Below are 12,076 nucleotides of genomic sequence, written 5' to 3' on the forward strand. Positions count from 1 at the left end.
TCTTTTGTCAAAGTTATGTGAGAGGGCGGGTCTCGTCACTCACCTTTGTTTATTTCGGTAGACATTGCCGAGGAAGTGTTTTGTTTGAAAGATTAACGAGACAATCTTTGGGTAACCTGAAAGAGGTAAGCCTCTCTCTTTAAAACAATTGTTTTGGAGGAAGAGAAGTAGAGGTAACCTTGAAATCGTACTTTATACCTGGGGGCATGCAAACCTTTTGGAATGCAAGCAAAGAGCGGTTATTTATCTGTTTTTTTTTGGGTTAGCAGTTTACTAACTTGCATAAAGAAAGGATACGGGGCATAGCTTTGGTAAGGCGCAAGCTCCATAAAAAATGGAATCTTACATGAGACATTATTATCATAAGATTGGGTAATCAAGCAGTTTTTGCACACAGTTCATGCTCATTAAAAAATAAACGCAAGATCCGAGCAGTTTTAGCACATAGTTCATGCTCGTTAAAAAATAAACATAAGATCGAGCAAATGTTTCCACCCGCGTTTAAGCTCGTTAAAAAATGAACTATCCCGGTAAATAACCACTGTGAATGTAATATCATCAGCCATTAAAGCCTTGGTCGTGTTTGCACTGTCACCTCCACTTTTCCATTGGCCGATCGTTCACCTCCATATGTTTGTTTACCCATTTTGAGGAACAGCTGCGAAGAGTGATTTCACCTAGCCATCCTTGTGACACTCTCGTGATTGGAAAATTCCAACCTGTACCTGGAATCAACTGCTAACCCTGTTTATCACTCGTTCCTCAAAAGACGAGTCTCCTTTAAGCTCTTTTCATCTGACTCGTAAAGTATGAAAAGATTTCCGAGTACTTGACCTTCCAGCTCGTTAAAGGGACAGGAAGTGCTATCCCTCCTCTAGATTTTAATATTTTTGGACCTGAGGGATTATTGCACAAAAAGATCGAGCGCTTGTTTTATTCGGCTCATTAAAACTATCGAAAACTCATCCCTTCTGTATTTTTTTATACTTTTTCGGACTTAAGGGATTAGATGACGAAAAAGGACTTTTGGAGTTAACTTTATGTACCTTTTCAGACTCTCTAAAAATGAAAAGGACCGAGTTATCCTTGTCGTTAGACTCGTTAAAATCATTAAATAGCGAAAAACTTGTCTTTAGACGAGAACGAGTTTCACTATCGCTAGGCTCGTTAAAGCATAGCGATGGGCTTGCCCGAAGGGCAGGTTATAGAACAAGCATATGTTATCCTCCTCAAGCTTGACAAAAATAAAGAGGTACTGGTCAGCAATGACTGGGGAAAAATTGGGAGAAACTAAAGAAAACTTTGATGGTAGCAAGTCGCTCTTGAACATGACACTTTTCCTCCGTACCAAAATCGGGTTGGGTTGTTTCATTCACCGGTCACATCCATGGTCTCGCCATACAATCCATATTTGGGGTAATGCTACCAATCCATCGCATCAGTGTCGCCATATGTTCAAGAGAAGTCGTTCAGAAAATTCAACCGTGTCCCATCCACTACCATACATTATCCTTCATCCTTTCATGACCGCCACCCTGAATCATATGTCACAGATCGTTTTCACCTCCATTAAAATCATTAGCTCCGTTCCGCATCACTGATGTGGGATTCATTAAGGCCCTCCTTTGACGGATCGCTTCTTGTCGACATCAGCTCATTATCCAAGAAGTTGATCTAGGAACAACCCTTTCAGTACTTTGAAGCTTGCATGCCTCAATGGCAAGTTTCTCACTTCCGGCGACAGGTATACATCAATGACCTTCGACCGAAAGATTTTGCGTGGTGTTCGACGCCAAGTCCTTTATTCACACCACGTGAATTGTACTGTAGTACCTTGAGGGTCATTATCATTATCGGTGATTCCTCTCGCGCTTGTTAACGGTTTACATCATTGACCGGTAATCAAGCGATGTCTTTCTGTGTTCGACTTCAGAACATTTCTCACATGGATCGACTTGTACTTAGAGTGAAGATCGAACGAGTTTGAAGACCCCGGATCTAGTTTCATCCATCCAGGCTGCGATATATATTCAGGAAAGATAAAGACATTGACATGTACATCATTGCAACAGATAATCATCCTACTCAAAGGATGATAATTTCATCAAAATTATCAGTCTACCATCAGACGATTGTCTGTTCTATGTATAGAAAAATGAATTTATAAAGCTGAGCATGGGAATGCCCACCTCAGCTAGATCATGAAAACAGTATGAAAAATAATGTATTGTATTGTATCTTATTACAGGTCTCCTCTCAGCATTGGATGAACTTCGGATCCCCCTGATAAAGCATTTCACCCGATAAACAGCCTCATACTTTAGGGAGCAACTGTTATAGACATTTTTTTGCCTTACAGCATTGAGCATGAAATGTCCATAATCTAAGGGATCCAAAGTCCCTAAACATGTTGTTCCTACCCCTAGAGGAACAAGGCTAACAAACCACAGCAATTCACAAAAGTTCTCCACCAGAAACTGCTCAAAACAAGTCAAATCAAGATCATTTCAGTGGCTACACTAGCTGTTTGTGTTGAATGTCAAAGCCAACACTGGCTACCTGCGTTGAATGTCAAATGGAACACTGGCTACCTGCGCTGAACGAGAGTGGACATGTGGCGGGCTCATTTCTCAAGGTTTCAAAACCCAGGAAGCTTCCAAAATGACACTTGCCTCAGGGAATTCGACTGGTGATGAGTAAGAGGTTCCAAATCTCCAAGTGGAAGCAAGAACCTCCAAGTGGACTCAAGAACTGACAAAGGGAGAGGACACTAGTCAGATCTCAAGCTGACTCATCCTCTCTCCAAACATCTATATATGGATCTCTCCTCCATGAGATCTAGAGGCTGGAATTTTGTTATTGCAAAGAATTGTTGTTGGTTTGAGATTGGAATCATTGGGTGCTTAATGCTTTGAAGGGGGTGAAGATAGGAATTCCATTTGCTGGGAAGGAGATGCTGGATTGGAGCTCTCTGGGTTGTATCTCTTCCTGAACCTTGTTATTCATCAATAAAGCTATCTTGGTTTCTCCTATATGCTGATGTATTTTTGATGTATGAATGCATTAGTATGTTTAGTTTATTTCTAATCCTAAACTAGTTATGAATGTGAATATCTGTCTTTGTGTAGTGTTCTTCTCTTGTCGCAAGTAGCTGTTCTCTTGTGATCTTGCAGGAACCCGTTGAAGCTGGGTGAGTGAGAAGGCAAGTAGCTATGAACTCCCAAAGAGGAGAGAGACCGAATCGAGGGACAAACAGAAGACACCGGTAAGTCTATTGATCTCTCTTCTTTCACATTTCATAAAGGAAGAAACCAGAATAACTGTCTCTGTTTGTTGCTAAGGCACTGTCACACCTTAGGTTGATAGGATCGTCCTGCATAGGCATTTTTCCCCACAACAAAAATGCAACTCTACCTCTCTAGACCGAACCGCTGCAAAAGTCTGGCCAGGTAGTCTTGCAGCCGCAGTGGATGCCTCTGGTGCTTCAGGTGGCCTGGAAATCATTTTGGACGCACACGCCATTACGCTCAATAACATACATGCAAACAAGCATTTCATTCAAGCTACTTTCCACATCATAGGGACCAGTATACACGGTCATTTAACCAATGTCTACTTTCCCCAAGAGGCTATGTACAAGGTAGACATTCTGAATACCCTATCTTTAATCAATGCTGAAAGAACTCATCCGCTCTGGATCGCTGGGGGCGACTTCAATATGATAACCAAGCTGGAAGAAAAACGGGGCGGAAGGAACAGACTGGACAAGGAAAGTAATAATCTAAAATATTTCATTCAAAACAATTGGCTCATTGACATGCCATTCAATAATGGACTTTACACTTGGAATAACAAAAGAGCAGGTTCGCATCAGATTGCTTCTCGTCTGGACAGATTTTTACTCTCAGACAACGCAATCCATCTAGGAGGAGACCTCTCAGCTTCAATACTGTCGCTCTCAGGATCAGATCACTGGCCAATTTCTCTCCAATGGTCACGACCAGGCAATGCCACCCGTCGGCCATTTCGCTTTGAGGCTTTTTGGATGACACATCCGGATTTCATCAACCTAATAAATTCGGAATGGAATAATTTCTCTCCTCCAAATGGTTCAAAAATGTTTCAATTTTAGCAGAAGCTTAAAAACCTCAAGAGTAAAATAAAACAATGGAACCATTCTTCATTTGGTAACATTTTCTAGGCTCAAATTGCTCTCAATCAAGACATGAAACAACTACAGCAAAGGATCATCACAAAAGGCAGATCAGAGGAATTTTCAGAACAGGAAAAGTCTCTTGAATCTCAGATATCAGAGAGGGCAAAACAGGAAGAAACGCTCTGGAGGCAAAAATCGAGAATTAGATGGCTAAAGGAAGGAGAAAAAAACACAAAATTTTTCCACCGAACTACTATTCAATGAAGAATGAATAACAACATCACTCACATCCAAAATGAGCAGGGGGTAAAGGTGGAAAAACATGAAGATATCGAACATGAACTTCTCAACTACTTCAAGCAGGCTCATCAAGAACCACAGGTTGACAAATCACAGGCCATAGAAAAAATAACAAAGAACATTCCCAAATTCATCACAGAGGAGCACAATACTCTACTACTCAGGCTAGTCAAATTACAGGAGGTGGAAAATGCAGTACATCAATTGAAAGAAGGGAAGACACCTGGCCTTGACGGTGTTACATCCAATTTTTTCCACAATTTCTGGGAGCTGATAAGAATGGAAGTCTGGTAGGTCATTGAGGAATTGAGAAATTTGCGGTGGATGCTTCCAGCCATGAATGCCACATTCATCGCCCTCATTCCCAAGGAAGCTCAACCCATTACCCCTGACAAATACCGCCCTATTTCCCTGTGTAACGTCATTTACAAGATCATCTCTAAAATCATTCCTCAAGACTCAAATCATTGCTACCCCTTCTCATTTCACCTGAGCAATCCGAATATGTGGAAGGCAGGCAGATTACGGATGGCATCATCCTTACTCACGAAATCATCCACTCCCTGAAGCACTCCAAAAAGTCAGGTATGCTCCTTAAAATAGACCTCTCAAAAGCCTTTGATAGCTTAAGCTGGATGTATATTCAAAAGACTCTAATTGCCTTTGGTTTCTCTCTCCCTTGGGTAAGATGGGTAATGAGTCTCATATCTTCCTCCTTCTTCTCTATTTTGATCAATGGCATTCCCTCCTCTCCTTTCCATCCTTCCAGAGGAATCAGACAGGGAGACCCTCTCTCCCCTTTCCTCTTCGTTATTATGGCGGAAGGTCTTGGCCGAAGCATTAAAAATGCTCTGCAATCCCAGCATCTAAGAGGCCTTTCCTTTCCTAACACCCCTACTTTCACCCACCAGCAATTCGTGGATGACAACATGCTTTTTGGTCATCCTTCAGTCTAGGAAGCACATCAATTCAAATCTCTATTGACGGACTTTTCGGATGCCTCTGGCGCAAGAATAAATAAAGCCAAATCCCAAATTTTCTTTTTTCATACCCCTGTTGTTACCCAAGCTTCCATCGCCTGCATACTTGGATTCACAATTGCTGCTCTCCCTTCCAAATATCTTGGCACTCCCATGACTGACTCTACTCTGAAACACTCATCTTGGAGGATGCTCTTAGAAAAACTGGAGGTGCACCTCTCCTCCTGGACTCATAGGGCCCTCAATATGGCCAGTCGTCTAGTCTTAATTAAGGTGGTTCTCCAATCCATGCCATTGTATCTCTTCTCAATCCTGGCTACACCCAAATGGGTTCTCAAAGAAATCAAACATCTCCAACAATCTTTTCTGTGGGGAAATTCGGGACAAAATCACCAATGGGCTCTGGTTAAATGGGACACAGTTTGTCTATCGAAGCTTGCAGGTGGTACTGGAATTCGAGATCCTTATCACAACAATGTGGTCATGGGTGCTCACATTTGGTGGAAATGGCTTATCGCGCCATTCACCCCCTGGGCCACCCTCTGGACAACAAAATATGCCAATAATCGACCTACAGAAGAACTAATCCGAATTTCAGAAGTTAGTTCGGGTTCTCTAATCTCGAATGCGACCAAACAACACAAGATCTTAATTCAGTAGCATAGTTTCTAGGAAGTTAAGGATGGCAACACAGCAAGGTTTTGGGAAGATTCCTGGCAATAGCAACCCAAGTTAAAGGACTTGATCTTACCTCATCAAATTCTGGAGCAGGAAACACAGACATTTGACAAAGTCAAGCTTTTCTGGCACCTTTCCACAACATAGGGGTACAGCCAATGGCTTCGCATGGACCACATCTTAAGACATGGAACAGATTTAGCTCAACAGATTCTTGGTACAGAACTAACGAAAAGAAGAATACAATATTCAGATAAAAAGGATGTTCTTAGATGGGGCTATGAAGGAAAAGGAACCTTCACTACTCGGGAGGCCTACAACATCATCATAAAGGAACAAACCATCAAAGATCCTCTCTGGAACAAAGTCTGGGACCCCAGTCTCTGGCCGAAAGTTTCCACCTTTCTATGGCTTTTATGTCAAAACAAAATCCTTACGTGGGATAATCTCCGGAAGAGAAACTTCCACGGCCCCTCCATTTGTCCCAACTATAAGCAAGAAGAGGAATCCACTAAGCATCTTATGCATTCTTGTCCGCTAGCACTCAAGCTCTGGGAAAAAGTCAATTTTAGATGTTAAAAGGATGGACAGATCCAAGGAGATATCATATCCATTGTTCGCAACTGGGCTTGGAACCCATTTAAAAGCAAGATTTTAAACTCCTTATGGAAGCTTATTCCAGGCTTTCTCATGTGGACAATATGGAAGGAGAGAAACCGGCGAATCTTCAAGGACCAATCCTTGCCCTTGGAAACTCTTTGGAATACTGTATGTCAAAATATCAAGGAAACTTTACTTCTTCAAACATGGCATGAGGAGGACTTTCCCTCCCTCCCTCAGGAACAAAACATATGGGAAAACTGGAACCTTCAGTGGAATCAAGAGATGATAATCAAAGGAAAAACTCCAGCTAAGAGCAGGACACCAGATAAGTGGCTTCCTCCTCCTCGTCACTTGATCCAGCTAAACTTTGATGGGGCCTCGAAAGGGAATCCAGGCAAAACAGGATTTGGGGGAATATTCAGGGATCATAAGGGAGCTCCCCTTCTATCCGACTTAAGCTCAAGCAGATGGGACACTAATAACTTGGCAGAATTAGAAGGATTATGGCAGGGACTCCTCCTAGCTCAAAATCATGGTTTTTTCTCGCTTGTTATAGAAGGTGATTCGCAGATCCTTATAAATATGGTCAACAAAACTTTGCAGGGAACACCATCAAGCAAAGTAAGCAACAGTTGGAGATTGGCGAGTCAACTAGAACTTATTGAAATTTGGCTCTCTTGCCACAAAGTGATCAATCTCAAGCACATACATTGAGATGGAAATAAAGTGGTTGACCTATTGGCTAATATAGGAGTGGAAAGTGGGAGGGATCTCCATACAGGTTCGCTTTCTACGCTAGCCACTGAACACCAGTTATTGGAATATAAGGAACTGTTGAAGAGTGAAATGGCACAGGAAGAAGAAGTGCACCCGGATGCGGGTGGCCACCGAGGCATTTAATGGAGACTTGACAGATCGCCAACGTTCAGACCAGACAAATGGTGGCCAGCGCACCATCCCAAGTCCACTTGAAACGAAAGCAGACCTACCTGCATGCTGCATTTAATGGCCGCTCAGGCCGAGACCCGGACACAGTTTGCCTTGACATGGAGCCTTTCAACTCCTTAGTCTGCCCTCCTTCCCTTAGCATTTTCCCGCCCCATGCTGGAAATCCATGTAGTAGAACTGTTAACGGGAGCCACTGCTGGCTTCTATGCTGTATCGACCTTGGAAATGGCCATCATTATTCCCATTCCAGGCATTTCCCTCTGAATCCTGCCCAACCGCTCTCTGTTCATACTCTGATATCCTTCTCGGCATTCTATCCTGCTGAATTCCATTCCCACCACATTGATATGGTCCGTCACCGAGTGAGGAGCCACAGAGGTGGTACCCGTGGTGGCAGTGCTTGCCCACAGGCAGCACAAATCTCTGAACCTGCCTCACCACCTCCTCCCTATGAAAATTCTCCCCCTCCCAGCTCGCCTCACAGACATTATCCTCAAACTCGCAGTGGACGGGGTCGTGTGCAGGCTTCATTTGCCGAGCACAGAGATTTCAGGCTTCATATAGCCACTTTTCCTTTGCACCCCAGTTCGGTCCCTCACTCAACTCAATTCAGGTTCCAGAGCAACCTAAACAGGCCTATCATCACTGCCAACATTACCATTATCTTCTCTGAAGAAAATGAGCAGCACAACGCTCCTGTGAGAAACTCAGAAATGCAGCTTCAAGAGGAATGCAGTCATGGAATTGTTTGTGACTCTGGGCTACTCCCGAAGGAAGAAGGTAGGGGAATTTAGACTGGCAGACTGCATGCAGAAGGAGGACACACTGGAGACATTCGGCAACAAGGTGGCAGCTCAGTTGGAGCATCTATTTCGATGGCTATGGCTGGCAGTTCGAGCGGCACTCTTCCTGCGAGGGAGCCACCAGGTGGTGTGGTAGAAGGCAGCGTGGCGGAGGCGGATGAGGATTAGTATCGGTACACTTGTCACATTGTCGAGGAGACTCCTGACTAGGATGAACCCAAGTGAAGCCACGTGGCATCCGCTGCCACCCACGCGCCATCTCAGGTCTCTTATGCTGACTGGTTTGGTCCAATCACTTGTTGTTTTTTATTTTTGTCTAAACGATAGGCGATTATGTCATAATTTCAGCTGTATCATGTTGTGTTGTATCAAAACTTCTTCTGGTTTCTTCGGTGTTGGGTCCAGGTCATATGTATGGTTTTTTTGCTATGGCAAACGGGTTTCCCCAAATATGGGGTAGTTTAGATACTCCTGATGAACTTCGTTGATAACAGCTAAGGCTGAGGCCTCTTTGTAATTATATTTTTTTGTTTCTTTTAATAGAATTAGCCTTACACAGAAACAAAAATAATAATAGTAATAATAAAATATTATTATTTGAATTGGTAAATAAATAAATTATTAATTTAATATCACCACTAACAAATTCACCACATAACAACTTATTTTCAACCTAACATTATTATTTTAAATAATATTAATATTATATAAAATAATTATCATTTTAATTGATAGATATACTTTGAATAGGTCAACCCTAATAATATTTCTTTATTAACTAAAATGATAAATCATTTACATTTTCTATATTAAATAAATAATTATTACATAATTGCTATTTTTAACTAAATATCAATTATTTTAGTTTACCTCTTATCCCTTCATAATTTTTCACCAACGGCTAATTTTGGATGGCTTTCCCTAAACATTGATGCATCCCTGCTATTTATTCACTCAGATCGTCTTGCTTCTCACCTTGTCCTGAGGATGAACCGCATTAGTTGGTTCGAAAACTCGACCCAATCCTTACAATGTGATTAATCCAAAAGACTATTCTCACATCATGGATCACAAAAGTCTGAGATATACCAATATATATAAAATAAATAAATAAAACAATTAAAATTTAATTTTTTTAAATACAATTAACATATTTAACAAATTTTATTTTTTATATAAAAAAAAAACAATTTTATCGACCACTACCCAACCACCCATGGGGGTGGCTATCCGATTTTCGGAATCGAATAGCCACCGCCTAGTCACCTATGGGGACGCAACCCTAAGAATCAGATAGCCACCCCCATCGGCGCCTGGGTGGCGACTATCCATTTCCGAGAATCGAATAGCCACCCCCATGGACAGTTAGGCGATGGTTATCTGATTTCGAGAATCGGATAGCCAACCCCATGGGTGACCCTGCGGTGGTTATCCGATTCCTAGAATCGGATAGCCACCCCCATAGGCAGTCAGGCGATGGCTATCCGATTCCAAGAATCGGATAACCACCCCCACGGGCGGCTGGGCGATGGTTATCTGATTCCGAGAATCGAATTGCCACCGCCTGGCCACCTGTGGGGGTGCAGCCTTGGGCCCAAGGTTGCGCCCCCACGGGCGGTCGGGTGGTGACTGTCCGATTCTCAAAATTAGATAACCATCGCCCAGTCGCCCGTCGGGGCGCGGCCCTGGGCGGCAAAGCTGCCTGCATATATGTTTTTTGAAGTTTTAAATGTTTTTTATTTTTTTTAAATTGAAAATATATGTTTTTTTTTTTTTTTTAAATGGTTTTTTTTTTAATCCAAAATATATATATTTTTTAAAATTTAAAATGTTTGTAGTTTTTTTTAATTTTAATATATATATATATATATATTTTAAATTTTAATTGTTTTTTGTTTTTTTATTTTTATTTTAGTATATTTTGGTTTTTTTAAGTTTTTTTTTTATGTTTTTAATCTTGATTTTAATAATTTTTTAGATTTTTATTGGTTTTTTTTTTCCTATTTTTTTTAATCTAGTTTGTTTTTAATTTTTTTTTGTTAATGCTTTTTTACTTTTTTTATTTTTAGTCACTTAATTTTCTAGTATTTTTAATTTGCTTTTTTTTTTTTCCAAATTTCTTTTATGGTTTACGAGATAATTTCTTTTTACATTTTTTATGTTCTTTTTTTGTCTTTTTTATATATATTTTTATATTTGCTTTTTTTATGTCAAAAAAAATTGACATAAAAAAATTTATAGTGTACAAAATTGTAATATTTAAAAAAAATATCCACACTTAATACATTAAAAATTTTAAAGTGTCAAAAATTGTTAAATTTGGAAAATAATTATTTACATTTCATACATTAAAAAATTTAAAGTAAAAAAATAGGTCTTTTGAAAAAAGGGCCTAATGCAAAATCACCACTTTTTTAATTCGATATGCAAATCAATAACATTCTAAAATGTAATGTACATAAAAAAATTTAAAGTGCCAAAAACTATGCTCTAAAAAAAATATGCGTGTTCTGCATCGCCCCTTTTCAAAATTGGGTCACTTTTTTGCTATCTCTACGAAACGCGTAACAGTATCAGTTCCCATTTCAAAGTTTATATATATATAAGTACATACTTATCCATATACTATCCAATTTATTGAGAACAAATATATATTTTTTTAGACGAAAGAAACACTAGATAATTCTATTATAGAGAAGATACCAGTACATATATCAAAATTTTCAAGAAATTGCATAATTGTGTGATATATTTCAGATACTATGATGCTAAAGTAAGCCCCAGAAGCAAAGGAAGTACACCTACATTCTCATAAACATTACCATTCTATCAAAAATAAATAAACAATGATTCGAACAAAATGACAGAAAAGTCAAATCCAGAATAATAAATGTATAAAAAATATAAACCAAAAAAAGAGGATCATGAAAATATATGTTTGATTATCAACCAACAAAATCAACTAAAGGAAATATCTCCCTCGTCGAGCATTGCATCGTCTAACATGAACCTAAATTTGATAGCCTATTCGCGTCTTTATTAAAATCCTTGTATACATGCATGAAATGTATAGCCACAAAAAATTTTCTTAAGAGCTCAATCTAGTACATCCAATTGCCCAAATTGGCAGGCGCAAAGTTGTAGTTTCCAATGACCCTTCAATGATGGATTTGGAATCGCCATATATAAAGAGCTGCTCTAGGAGATGTCTACGAGCAAAGAAAATAAAGCCCTAGAGGGCCATGAGCTCTGCCCTAGTGTTAGTGCCCAAACCTCCATGCAAGTGCAATAGGAACTTATAATGTGGATTAATCCTTAAAACCACACCACATCCACATTTTCCACCCTATGATTCCCCGTAAGAGAAAACAATTGAGAATTCAACCTATGTGTAATGTCTGCAAAACCTAGGATGCAAGTTGTCCTTTATAATATTATCCCCGCCCACAAGCCATGCCTAGATGTTCAAACATTTCCCATTCAAATTTGTAGGCTTGCCATCAAAGACTAAGGCATTCCTTTTCTAAAAAATTTCCCAGGAAAGATACATGGGAAATTATTTGTATTTCCCTCTTCATTTGAACCACCAGAGAAACATAACTTCTAAA

Source organism: Pinus tabuliformis, chromosome 8 (genome assembly GCF_031772625.1).
Source record: "Pinus tabuliformis cultivar Carrire ecotype Pingquan chromosome 8, CPIR1, whole genome shotgun sequence".
Classification (NCBI taxonomy): domain Eukaryota; kingdom Viridiplantae; phylum Streptophyta; class Pinopsida; order Pinales; family Pinaceae; genus Pinus; species Pinus tabuliformis.